Consider the following 10,379-nt stretch of genomic DNA (forward strand, 5'->3'; position numbering starts at 1 on the left):
TTGTATGGTATAATTAATAAAATAGTCTTTTGAAATTATAAAATGTGATAAAGTAGCATTTCTTGATACTAATGCTTTTCCATGATATTCTTCTATTATAAGCTGACATGAAACGAGAGTTGTTGAATTTACCACAAGAATTTCATTTCATTTCATGGTTGTGTCAATAGGTGCCTTGAATATTGAAATTTCAACTTATAGGTCTGCTTTAACTTTGGCGTGTTGCATGCGAGTCATCTTTCTTTTTCATTTTTCTTCATTCTCTTTTCTCTTCTTTTAGTATTAGTATTATTATTATTATTATTAAAACCATGTTTTTCCTTTTCACAAAGCATCAGAAAATTTCTGGGATCCGTCAGCACAAAGTTTAATAGAATTCTAAAGAAACATTCAACCTTTATTTTTTTATTATTATTATTATTATTTTTTTTATGAACAAGAACCATTCAACCTATGTTACTTACTTACTATATAGAAATTTTATTTTAATTAATGTTGAATTTTTTTTTTTTTCTGGAGAAGAATTAATGTCGAATTTTGAAGTTTATGTAATAAAATAGAATAGAAATAACATCTCACAAAATAGAATAGAAATACTAGTTTAGGTGGTGGGTTTCAGGTAGCTCAACTGGTAAAATTTCTAATAGTTAAATAAGAGATCTGGGGTTCAATTCTCACCTACACTAATGTGGGGCCCAATAATTCATGGACCAGGCCCATTTGCCCTTAGAGAGTCCAAAGGCCCGAGCCGAGGACAACTGTGGCCCAAGCTCTGCAATATAGAGCACAAAACAATTTTGGGAGGCAGCCGAGGACAGTTCAGTCCTCGGCAGATCCTGAATCCCACCGGAATAAAGGGGTAAAACTGGTATAGGGACGAATTTGTAAGGAGATCCAAAATATCTTGGGGAAGTTATCCTTACTACCCTTCCAGATAAGACCAAACACATGACAGGGCCGTACTCTGCAGCCTTATTAACCATCCCCGACAATTCTGGGATTAGACTGATGGGACAAATATCAGTCTTGTAAAGATTGACCCTACACGTGGACGAAGGACAGTTAACGCAGACGAGTATAAAAGAAGAAAGTAAGTAACTCTAAGGGGGATCCCATCCCACCTCTGAAAAAGAAAGATCACATGGGGGAGAATATCTCAACAACACCGGACTTCACTGAAGAAAGTCCGTCGTTGGAGAACCGGGATAAGGCCTCAATGGTCCTCGGATCAACTCCGAGGAGTCCCATCCCATAGGGTGCGACGCCTTAGGGCTTAAATGTTCAAGCCCAACTCCTTTTTTCCATATGAATTCCTCTAAAACCAGGACCGGGCACCGCCCCGTGACCAGCGGCTAGCTTTTCAAGCCCACTTTCTACAAATCATATTGTGAGGGATCTTTCATGCGCGAGCTCAACATCCTTATTGGGCCGCCAGAGAATTGTGTCCTTACAATTGGCGCCGTCTGTGGGAAGGCTTGTGCGTTGGCGCAGGTGGCGGTGGAGTCAGCTCTCTAGCAAGCAGAAATTCCTAGGGCTTCCTCCGACTTCGGCGACAGACAGTTGTTGCTCCGGCATAAGCTTCTGCTAGGGGCTACGCCTTGCAGTGCCAAGGGCGCGGGCATCTCTAGGGGCTTCCGGCCTCAAGCCAACTTTCTCCGCCCTGGTATAGGGGCTTATGGTCGAAAAGTAAACCGAATAAAAGAAAGATTCATAAGTTTTGGACAGAACCAAGGCCTTGCATGGTCCTCGGACTCAAGCCTATGGGGAAACCAAGTACAAAAGAGAAAATCTCATAAGTTTTGGACAGAACCAGGGCCTTGCATGGTCCTTGGACTCAAGCCTATGGGGAAACCAAGTACAAAAGAGAAAATCTCATAAGTTTTGGACAGAACCAGGGCCTTGCATGGTCCTCGGACTCAAGCCTATGGGGAAACCAAGTACAAAAGAGAAAATCTCATAAGTTTTGGACAGAACCAGGGCCTTGCATGGTCCTCGGACTCAAGCCTATGGGGAAACCAAGTACAAAAGAGAAAATCTCATAAGTTTTGGACAGAACCAAGGCCTTGCATGGTCCTCGGACTCAAGCCTATGGGGAAACCAAGTACAAAAGAGAAAATCTCATAAGTTTTGGACAGAACCAGGGCCTTGCATGGTCCTCGGACTCAAGCCTATGGGGAAACCAAGTACAAAAGAGAAAATCTCATAAGTTTTGGACAGAACCAGGGCCTTGCATGGTCCTCGGACTCAAGCCTATGGGGAAACCAAGTACTATGGCACGTAAACCTCAAGATCCATCCGAAGAGAACTCCCCGTTAACAGTAGGGTTGATCCCTAAAACTGCACGGATCCCCCAGTCTACCCTCGGATCCCCAACACCAAAGGGATCGATGCGATATAGTGCAGTATATTACCCAACAACACAATCAAGGTCCCTCGCTACTCGGCCGCCCTCTCGGACGAATTATTTCGAGTTTATCGTTCTCAGACGTTGGTCTAGCCTGTATCGCGCAGCACTCAGCGGTTATCCCGGTTAGTTCCAAGAATTTAAATTATTGAGGCTTACCCTTGTTATACTTGATAATATTTGTGAGTTTAAACTGGTAGGAATATCATTAAGGGCAAGCTTACATTTAATATTCATGCGCAAAGTAGTTGTTGCAGAGAAGAAAAGCATGTATAAAAGAAATAAACTTATCTTTTATTAAGACAAAAGAGCAATACAATGTACAGTGAAAAACTAAAACAAGCTTACATTACAACTAACTATGCAAGTGAAAAGAGAAAAAATGCAATAGAATGAAGAAAAGCCGAAGAAAAAAGGCGCAGATGAGAGGTTGGCTGCTGTTCCAAGATGTCGTCTAAGGAAACTATTCCTCGACGCTTCTACATGCCCATAACTCAGGCAGCCAAAGAACCCAACTTGGGGCTTGCACCGGTGAAGAAAAGGTACAGGGAACCTGACCTCAGGCTAACACCATCTACAGAAAAGGTGCAGGGGGCCGGAAGTTGGGAAGCTCCCTCAAAAATTTGCCTGCTACAAGGCAGACGGCGCTGATGGCGGAAATTCCTTCTTCTGACATACCAAAAATCTGGCATGACCAGAACCTGTTTCGGATTTTGACTAAAAGAGGGAGGAATACCATCTTCCTCCCGTCAAGACGGAGGACTGGCTTGAATCTGTGCCATCCTTGTCCATACCGTATCACCTTGAGGGTTCGGTGCCTCTGAAGTGTGCGGAGACCTTTCATTCCCATCCACGCCTCTAACATCTTGTTTTGAGACAGTGGCACTAGAAAGAGAGATCGTGGGTATGGAAGAAATATGGTTCTGAAGGGAACAGGGGAGTTCATGTGCAAGTGAGGTGATCCCCTATCCTATTTGTACCCAGAAGTGAACTGGTGGCATTTAATTCATGCAAGTTCCCAAGGAACGCTACGGATGAAGCGGGCTTGGCTCAATTTCCAACTTCACCCTCAGCCGTAGGATTTGAAGATCCTCGAGAAGGCGCACCTCGAACACTGGGACACCAAAAAGTACCGCGTGACCCAAGAGTACGGAAATGCCTCTTAATTTGTGGGCCTAGTAAATTCGCGGCCCAGGCCCGTACAGCATAGGGGCCCAGGGACAGAACCAAGGCCTTGCATGGTCCTCGGACTCAAGCCTATGGGGAAACCAAGTACAAAAAAGAAAATCTCATAAGTTTTGGACAGAACCAAGGCCTTGCATGGTCCTCGGACTCAAGCCTATGGGGAAACCAAGTACAAAAAAGAAAATCTCATAAGTTTTGGACAGTACCAAGGCCTTGCATGGTCCTCGGACTCAAGCCTATGGGGAAACCAAGTACAAAAAAGAAAATCTTATAAGTCTTGGACAGAACCAAGGCCTTGTATGGTCCTCGGACTCAAGCCTATGGGGAAACCAAGTACAAAAATTATTATTATTACAAGTTTTGGACAGAACCAAGGCCTTGTATGGTCCTCGGACTCAAGCCTATGGGGAAACCAAGTACAAAAAATTATTGTTATTACAAGTTTTGGGGCATAACCAAGGCCTTACATGGTCCTCAGACCCAAGTCAAGGGGGTAAGTATTACTTTTTATTGGTCTGCCTTATTATGCCAAGCACTTCCATTAAAGTTATGGCAACATCTTTTTATTATTAAGTATTTTGGTCTTAGTCGTCATTGATTTAGGTGCTATATTATTGTGCCGAGCGGCGCTTACAAATTTATAAAACAGAGACAAAACATGCAAAATGAAATAGAAACAACTTTTATTAATATGAAAAATCATTACAATATACAAAAAGGGGCTTCAACAAGCCTACACAAAAGAGGGGCTGCCGAAGCAGCACTAACATCCCCAGTACAGATAAGCAAACGGTCAAGCGTCTTTTAAACTTGTCTTCAAAGTCTCTCCAATCTCTGCCTCATTGTTGCTCATACTAAGAGAAGAACTCGCTTAAAAAAAAAAAAAGAATGAAGAAGAAGGAAATAGTAAGGAAGAAATCAATGAAGAAGATGGAGGACATGAGTAAGAGAAGGAGGAGAAGAAGAGGGGGAGAGATGAAGAGATAAAGAGAGGAGCAAAAGAGGGAGAAGGACAGCACCAGGGCGGAACTGGTGCTGGGAAGACTATAAGAGGAAGGCGGTGGAGGGCACCAGTGAGCAAAGAGAGGGAGAAGCAGAAGCACTTCGCCCCTGCCTCAGCCCTGACTCCTAACACACTGGTGCCATGTTAGGTACTCTCGTGAGGAGCCGGGTGGTGCTGGTATTAGGTGTTCTCGACTCAGTCACGCCGAGAATTCGACGTGACGAGCCCCTGCTTCGGATTTTGGCTGAAAGAGAGACGGGACAGATCTTAAGTCTGCGCCATCCTTGCCCTGATCGAGCCATTTCAAGTTTTATCAGAACATGGTGTTTTGAGGAGGGGCATGGTTCCTTCATCATTCGTTATGGTAGGCGTATACTGATATGGTGTATAACAAACGGGCTAAGCAGACGCTAAAGGAGGCTACGGGTTTCAGATCTCAGAAGGAAGGAAAAGAGTTTGCACGAAAGTGATGGCCTCCTGCTTGCCTTCTTATTGGAAGGGCAAAACGGAGGGTATTAAATGCATTCAAGTTTCCAAAAGAATCTGAAGAAAAAAGAGACTTCCGTTCCATTTCCCCACCTTATCAGATGAGCCGCCGGACATAAATGAGCCTCATAAAGGGGATTCATTAAGGGCGCGTCTGGGACAGCCAAGCGGCAGGAGTAGATCACGAGCAGATTAAACGGAATCCCTTGAAAACCGGCTAACTTCCTGGACAGGTGGAAAACCGCTCACATAAATGCGGGGTTGAACTAAATAAGCCACATTAAGGGCCCGGGTTTGCCAAAACCCTCCTTCCCAACCCGGAAGTCGGATAGAAGGGTTTTGAGGGGCTATTGTGGGGCCCAATAATTCATGGACCAGGCCCATTTGCCCTTAGAGAGTCCAAAGGCCCGAGCCGAGGACAACTGTGGCCCAAGCTCTGCAATACAGAGCACAAAACAATTTTGGGAGGCAGCCGAGGACAGTTCAGTCCTCGGCAGATCCTGAATCCCACCGGAATAAAGGGGTAAAACTGGTATAGGGACGAATTTGTAAGGAGATCCAAAATATCTTGGGGAAGTTATCCTTACTACCCTTCCAGATAAGACCCAACACATGACAGGGCCGTACTCTGCAGCCTTATCAACCATCCCCGACAATTCTGGGATTAGACTGATGGGACAAATATCAGTCTTGTAAAGATTGACCCTACACGTGGACGAAGGACAGTTAACGCAGACGAGTATAAAAGAAGAAAGTAAGTAACTCTAAGGGGGATCCCATCTCACCTCCGAAAAAGAAAGATCACATGGGGGAGAACATCTCAACAACACCGGACTTCACTGAAGAAAGTCCGTCGTTGGAGAACCGGGATAAGGCCTCAATGGTCCTCGGATCAACTCCGAGGAGTCCCATCCCATAGGGTGCGACGCCTTAGGGCTTAAATGTTCAAGCCCAACTCCTTTTTTCCATATGAATTCCTCTAAAACCAGGACCGGGCACCGCCCCGTGACCAGCGGCTAGCTTTTCAAGCCCACTCTCTACAAATCATATTGTGAGGGATCTTTCATGCGCAAGCCCAACATCCTTATTGGGCCGCCAGAGAATTGTGTCCTTACAACTAAAAATTGATTTGTGTCTTGATCTATTGATAAAGAACTATTATCAAAAGCGGATACCATAGGTTGAAAGTATCTATAAAAAAAAAGTGGTGTATAAAATCTGATATTAGAATTTAGAAGAAGTATGCCATACAATATAAAGTTTCCATTTTTTGATCTTTTATCACTAAATTTAAGCTAATCTCTTTTTGTTTAAGGCCCAAAAAATATAATTCTTAATTCCCATTCATATATAATTTCATTTAAGACAGTAATATAACTACAATATATTAAGCTAATCCCATGATTTGTTAAATCAAATCTTATTTAATCCCACTAATATTATCAAGAATTATAATGGGTTATTATTAATCATTTTTGTGATTTATAACTTAGGTATGTCCAATATTGATACATTCTTTAAGAGAAAAGATGTTGACAACTTATAAATAAAATAATACACATTTAGGTTCTACTGCTGAAACTTCAATTCTCAAAGAGTGTCATGAGAAAAAGTTCAAGCACATGTTTTTGCAAATAATTTGGTTGTCTGTACTCGGTGGTGAAAGGGAAATTGTTGAGAACTTTATTAAAAGGTCATACCTAGCTAGCACCTCTAGTCCTCCATGATAATATAATGGTCAAAGATATAAAAAGTGTAATATTTTTTGTAATATTAATACATATATATTGAGTTTGTTAAACACTTTTTGTTATACACACCTATTGATCTAGAAAAAAAAAACTTTTAATTTTTATTTTTTATTTTTTTATAGAAGAGATTTAGAAAAACTTCATTTGCATCTTGAACTACGTTTATAATTTTTTTTTCTATACTACTATTTAAAACATAATATGTAGTGGGTTCTAATTTATATAAGTCCAACACACATATAGGTCCTTCATGCTTATTTATCAAGATTTTCCTTTCTGGTGTTTAGCAACACACAAAAAAGAAAAAAAGAAAAAAAAAGATTTTCCTTTCTGGTTGGCATATTTTGGGTTGTGTATCTGGGGCTTGGGTTGGTCCGGGCCCATTTTTACCACCCATACTACTGGATTGATGAAATCTAATAATCTGCATCACATTCATAAGTTGTTTCGATCTTTCGGGGCACAAATTGATTTACTCTCAAAGGCCCATACCCAGTGAGCCCTACAAAAGCCCATTATATATCAATGATGGTCCAGCAGTCCTGGACTAACCTCAAACCAATATGTCCACAACGGTATATTTAAGCCCATCCTCAATGAATTTGATGAGAGCCCATTAAATATCAATGAGCAGTCCGGGACTTATCCCAACCTCCATGAGAGAGAGAGAGAGAGAGAGAGGCAAAACTTAGACAGAATACCTTAAGTTCTTTCTCAAAAAAAAAAAAAAAAATCTCAAAGACAATTAAGTTCAATGTGACCAAGTGATTGAATTTAGTTGAAAAATCTAATATATTGCATTTTATGTGAAATGAAAATAGAAAGTCCAACATATGATTATAGACATACTACACTAAGAGTATTCACATAACTCATTAGTACGTGTATAATAGAAAAATGTGTAAAATTTACACAATTTTGCCTAAAAATAATCAACATTAGTTTGTGTATAATTGTGCAAATTTACAAGTTTGCTACAGTAACTATGTCAATTTATACAAAGGCTATTTATTTTGTATTTAGTTGTTTATTCATTCTTCGTGTATCTTGAGGGTGAAAGAAGCTAAAGAGAGTGGATGGTGATTGTTGTGTGTAAAAAAAGAGAAACAATTAAAAAAAATAAAGAAAAATTGATATTTTAATAAAATATAATGTATAATAGATAATTTAATGTGGAGTGTGGCCACTGACACCACTGCTTGCACATCGGTGCCGTGTCTGAGTTTTTTTTTTTTTTTTTTTTGGGGATTTGCGCTGAACTGGTCCGATTTGGCTAGAATTGGGTCATATCAACCAAATCGAATCGTTTCGACCTGGGGCCGAAACTTACCGAAAAGGCTGAAAAAAGGCCGAAATTGTTAAAGCACAATCACGGCTGGCACCACCAAACTTTGTTGATCTGCATCTTGGATTCTTTCTGGGCAAAAAATTAGAGCACCACACAGTCAATGGGGGTTTCTTCTTCATCCTCCCCTTCTCTCTTTGCTGATTTGCTTTGCTTTTTATTTTTTCTTCTTTTCTTTACTTCTTCGTTTAGCCTGCCAGTGGTTTATTTGTTCAAATAAGATTTTCTTTACAATCTACTTTATGTCCAACAAGTGGTGGGTTGCACTTCAAGTTGTATTCTAAAGCAAAGTTATACTCCCTAACCTACACTTCAATTTAGGTTGCGTTTGGTTCAATGTAAATGAATTCTGAGTGTAAAATGAATGCAGGGGAAAGTGAATTCCCATAAGAAAAATAAAATCCAGATATTTGGTTGTGCAATGGAAAATAGTCCGGAAAACGATTTTCGGTGTTTAGTAACATTCTAAAAATGCTATTTTCCTACAAATTTTTTCTTATTTTCTCAACATCCAAACAAATTTTATTACAGAAAATTTCAATATATACACTTAAAGAAACAAAAATCTGCTAAAAACAATTCATTAAACTAAAAAAATTTGGTCAAATTGAGAGAGGGAGGAAGAGAGAGTGATCGAAAACTAAGGGAAAAAGAGAGATCGGTCATGGGTCATAGGCGACGAGATCGAGACGACGAGATCAGTCATGGGTGATGAGATTAAGATGATGAGATCAGCGATGCCGATGAACTTTGGGTCAAGAACGAGAACAAGAATGACGGTGCTGATGAGCTTTGGGTCGAGAACGAGAACGGTTTTGGGTGGATCAGTCTTGGATGGTGACGATCTAGATGGCGACGTCGATGTTGGGGTGCGATCTCGGTGGTGGTGCGATCTCTATGGGATGATCTCGGCGACATGATCTCGCCAATGTGTCTGGGGTGGGACGCGATCTAGCTCACTCTTTCTTCTCTCTCTCTCTCTCTCTCTCTCTCTCTTTGTGCGTCTGTGAGCCTGGAAATGATTTGAAGGTAAAACAGAAGCTGCATTCATTTTCCGGGTCAAAGGCCTTATTTTACAGTTAAAGTATATGATTTTTCGAAAAACTTTATTTTCCATGCGCAACCAAACACACAGAAATGTGTAAAAGGATTTCCTGAAATCGTTTGAAGCCAGAACAAATGCAGCCTTAGTCCTACACGTGGGACCCCAGGAGTGATTTTTCTTATTTTGTTATTAGTCATTAAATTAATTAATCTATTATATGATATGTAAATATAATAAACTATTATTAAAACTGATACAAATATACTTTGTCTAATTTTTTTTATATATAAAAAGGAAAATTAATGATAATTTTATTTCTAATTCGATACTTGACAATTCCCTCTTAAAGAGTATAGATTACAATTTTGAATAAAAATATTTAACTTTTTATATTATCACTTGTTTTTGACATATTTAGATTACAAGGCCACAGTAATGTACTTTTTAAGAATATTTTAATAGTAAAAATATAAAAAAAAATATAAAAAAATATTTTTAATTGCTGCACCCCGTCACACCCGCATTCTGTTTTTTCAAAAATTTCGGAGTCCCTCATCCATACCCGCACTCGAATCCTGAAACGCACCCGTGTCTACATATATTATCTAAAACAACTGAAATTGAAGAGAGATGCCCAAAAAGAAAAGAAACAACAATCAGAAGCAAAAAACAACCGCTAAAATAACTTACTACTATACCAAGAGCAGTATTGGTGAAGGAGTAAAGAAAGGTCCACAAGACCACAACAATTTCAATGCTATATAAGAAGACCTATGTTGCTGAAGTCAAGTGATTTGGACTGCATTAATCAGCAACTGATTCAGTATTATCAGTATTATAGTTATAGGGTGACTATCAGTGATTCAACAATAGTTATTAGTCACCTAGGTAATCTTGAATATCCAGGCTTGTTACACCAATTCTTTTAAATAATAAATAGGCCCCTGATATAGACAACACAAATTGAATAGTTAGGCTCTTTGTTTGGGTGAAATGTAAGATCCATAAGAATGAATGCATTAGTTCTAGATAGCTGTACTATTTAACCAAGCTTGAAACAAGCAAATAGTAGAAGAGGATGAGAAATTGCAGATCTTACCTAGTGATATAAGGCCAAAATGAAATTATAGACTTATAGTACCCAACTACCTCAAACAACA

Source organism: Quercus lobata, chromosome 12 (genome assembly GCF_001633185.2).
Source record: "Quercus lobata isolate SW786 chromosome 12, ValleyOak3.0 Primary Assembly, whole genome shotgun sequence".
NCBI lineage: Eukaryota > Viridiplantae > Streptophyta > Magnoliopsida > Fagales > Fagaceae > Quercus > Quercus lobata.